Raw genomic sequence first — 3,653 nt, forward strand, 5'->3', positions numbered from 1 at the left:
CCTGATGCAGAAGCTGCTCTACCAATGCTTTCTGACTATTCATTGACCATTGCTTAGCATGATCTGTAAACCCCTGTAGAAATCATCATGCGATAAAAATAAATATTCTGCACATGAATAAGTTGAATTAAAAATCGCAGTTTATTTTAGCACACATTTGTTAGAAACAGATCGGCTAGTTTGAAAATGTAACAAAATCTCCTTATTTCCAACATTTAGCAGTTATTGACAGTCTGTATTTTAATTACACAAGCTGACAATTAACCGCTGTGTATTGCAGTCGATGTGATATCTGACTGGGATTGATCACTGGGATTACACTCCAGGATCCTTTTTAGTTCCTGATCCACAACCATTTCTCCTCTGGGTTCTCCTTGTTGCATTGAAGGACGGGTTGTTGATCTGAAGCATCTTAAACTAAAAGGGGCCACTGCTTTCATCATAGTATTTTTGAATTTCGAACTTGAAAAGTAGTAAATAGCTGGATCCAGCACTGTGTTCAGATATGTCACAAACAGTGTATTATAAAATACCTCAACAGCTATTTCATATGACTTGCAGCCTTCAATGCCTGTTAGTCTGGTAACTAAAACAGCGATTGCAGCAATGGTTGTTGGCAAGAAACACACTACAAAAACTGCTGCCACAGCGATCACAAGCTTTACTGCTCATTGATATTTACCCCTCGATTCAGTTTTCATCTGTTTTAACTTCCAGATTATACAGAACGTGGAGAACAGGATAATCGGAACTGGTAAAGCAAACTTGCAAATAAAAACATCGGTCTAAATTGCTGCGGGACTGAGACGCTGGGTCATGTCAAAAGGTTCACAGTATGTCACATCGTAATATTTGAAGGTATGAGGTTCTGCTAAAAGGTGCGAACAAATAGCCACTGCGAAAATGACAAGGCGCCTGTTACCTTCACTGCACAGCTTGTAGGCATCTTGTTCACTTTGTGGTGAGGGTGGACCACTTTAAAATAGCGATCGATCGACATAACTATGAGGAACAGGATGCTTCCTGTCCGGTTTAAGGAAATCAAAAATGTATTCAGACGACATGGAACATCACCAAAGCTCCAGTTCTTCCCCCGTACATAGTAATCTGCTCGAAATGGTAAACAGCAGATTAACAGAATGTCTGCAATCGCCAGATTGAGTGAATAAACACTGTTTGGTTTCTGGGATTTTACATGAAAACAGAAGATCCATAAAGCAATAACATTTCCAATGAATCCAAGGATAAACGTCACAATAATTATGGGTGGATTATAGGCTGAAGGAACCTCGTTCTCAAAAACACATGTCCGGTTGTCCATTGTAGGCAGTATTGCAGTAAACTCAGCCACACAGCCACAGAAATGAGTTGATGAACTGAACGTCCCACAACTTTATAAAGTTGAGTAAATTTCCTTCCATTTTGGTATTAGTAAAAATGTTTGGTCCTGAAAATGATGCTGAGACCTTCCTTCTCTATCTGTGCATAGTTCATTTCTGCTTTGCTCAACGATCTTGATGCAAATGTTATTGACTTCTTCTCACCATTGGGCATTATGTGAGAAACCACTGCTCCCACATCGTAAGATGATGCATTGCCAACCAGCTGCAAAGATAACTTCAGATCAAAGCGTGTCAGTACTTCTGAATTTAATAATGCCTCCCTAGCTAGTATGAAGACCTTCTCTCAACACCCATTTTAACACCCATTATCCGTCCATTTTCATTTCCAGTTTTGACACAAGTTGTGTAAAGGCTTGACAATATTTGCTAAATTAGGAACACATTTTCCATAGTAGTTTCATGAGACCAAAAATGCTCAAACTTGATTTAGATTCTGTTATGACTTTTACTTTTGAAGGTGATTTGAGCATCCATTTACATGTGGTGCCCCAGATATTCAATAGAAAATGTCAAGAATTCACATGTATCCTTACATACTTGTAGTCCATTTTGAACATCGTCTACTTCATTTCTTCCAGTAACTAAGATATTGTCTAAGGAGCTCTGGACTCCTCGTCAGCTTAGAATTTGATCCATGGCATGTTGAAACAATGCAGGTGTGACATAATGCCAGAAGGAAGTCTTTGTGTGCCATGATTTTGTTTAAAAGGACTGCAGGGAAAAGCCTGGGAACTACAGGCCAGTGAGCCTCACATCTATGGTGGGTAAATTGTTGGAAGATATTTTGAGAGACAGGATCTACAGGCATTTAGAGACGCAAGGACTGATTAAGGACAGTCAGCATGGCTTTGTGAGTGGAAAATCATGTCTCACAAATTTGATTGAGTTTTTTGAAGGGGTAACCAAGAAGGTAGATGAGGACAGTGCAGTTGATGTTGTCTACATGGGCTTTAGCAAGGCCTTTGACAAGGTACCGCTTGGTAGGATGTTGCATAAGGTTAAATCTCACAGGATCCAGGGTGAGGTATCTAAATGGATACAAAATTGGCTTCTTGACAGAAGCTAGAGGGTGGTTGTGGAGAGTTGTTTTTCAAACTGGAGGCCTGTGACCAGCGGTGTGCCTCAGGGATCAGTGCTGGGTCCATTGTTATTTGTCATTTATATTAATGATTTGATGAGAATATAGGAGGCATGGTTAGTAAGTTTGCAGATGACACTAAGATTGGTGGTATAGTGGACAGTGAAGAAAGTTATCTCCAATTGCAGCGGGATCTTGATCAATTGGGCCAGTGGGCTGAGGAATGGCAGATGGAGTTTAATTTAGACAAATGCGAGGTGATGCATTTTGGTAGATTGAACCAGGGCAGGACTTACTCAGTTAATGGTAGGGCACTGGGGAGAGTTACAGAACAAAGAGATATAGGGGTACATGTTCATAGCTCCTTGAAAGTGGAGTCACAGATGGACAGAGTGGTGGAGAAGGCATTCGGCATGTTTGGTTTCATCGGTCAGGACATTGAATACAGGAGTTGAGACGTCTTGTTGAAGTTGTACAAGACATTGGTAAGGCCACATTTGGAATACTGTGTGCAATTCTGGTCATTTTATTATAGAAAGGATATTATTAAACTAGAAAGAGTGCAGAAAAGATTTACTAGGATGCTACCGGGACTTGATGGATTGAGTTATAAGGAGAGGCTGAATAGACTGGGACTTTTTTCTCTGGAGCGTAGGAGGCTGAGGGGTGATCTTATAGAGGTCTATAAAATAATGAGGAGCATAGATCAGCTAGATAGTCAATATCTTTTCCCAAAGGTAGGGGAGTCTAAAACTAGAGGGCATAGGTTTAAGGTGAGAGGGGAGAGATCCAAAAGTGTCCAGAGGGGCAATTTTTTCACAGAGGGTGGTGAGTGTCTGGAACAAGCTGCCAGAGGTAGTAGTAGAGGCGGGTACAATTTTATCTTTTAAAAAGCATTTAGATAGTTACTTGGGTACGATGGGCATAGGGGGATATGGGCCAAATGCGGGCAATTGGTATTAGCTTAGGGGGTTTAAAAAAAAAGGGCGGCATGGACAAATTGGGCCGAAGGACCTGCTTCCATGCTGTAAACCTTAATGACCTCTATGATTGTTGAATTGTGAATCTGGATCTACGTTCATCTGGAGATGAGGTTGACTCAGGTCAACGTTACTAAAATGCAACCAGCAACCAGCAAATGAATCATCAATTAAAGGCAGAGGGTACTGCTT

The 3,653-nt window shown here is 40.8% G+C and overlaps 1 pseudogene; it reads right to left on the minus strand.

Annotated features, from left to right (window-relative positions):
- Positions 1 to 260: 260 nt before the first annotated feature.
- LOC144502278 (hydroxycarboxylic acid receptor 3-like) lies at positions 261 to 1,321 on the minus strand (annotated as a pseudogene).
- Between the last annotated feature and the right edge of the window lie 2,332 nt (positions 1,322 to 3,653).

Source organism: Mustelus asterias, chromosome 13 (genome assembly GCF_964213995.1).
Source record: "Mustelus asterias chromosome 13, sMusAst1.hap1.1, whole genome shotgun sequence".
Classification (NCBI taxonomy): domain Eukaryota; kingdom Metazoa; phylum Chordata; class Chondrichthyes; order Carcharhiniformes; family Triakidae; genus Mustelus; species Mustelus asterias.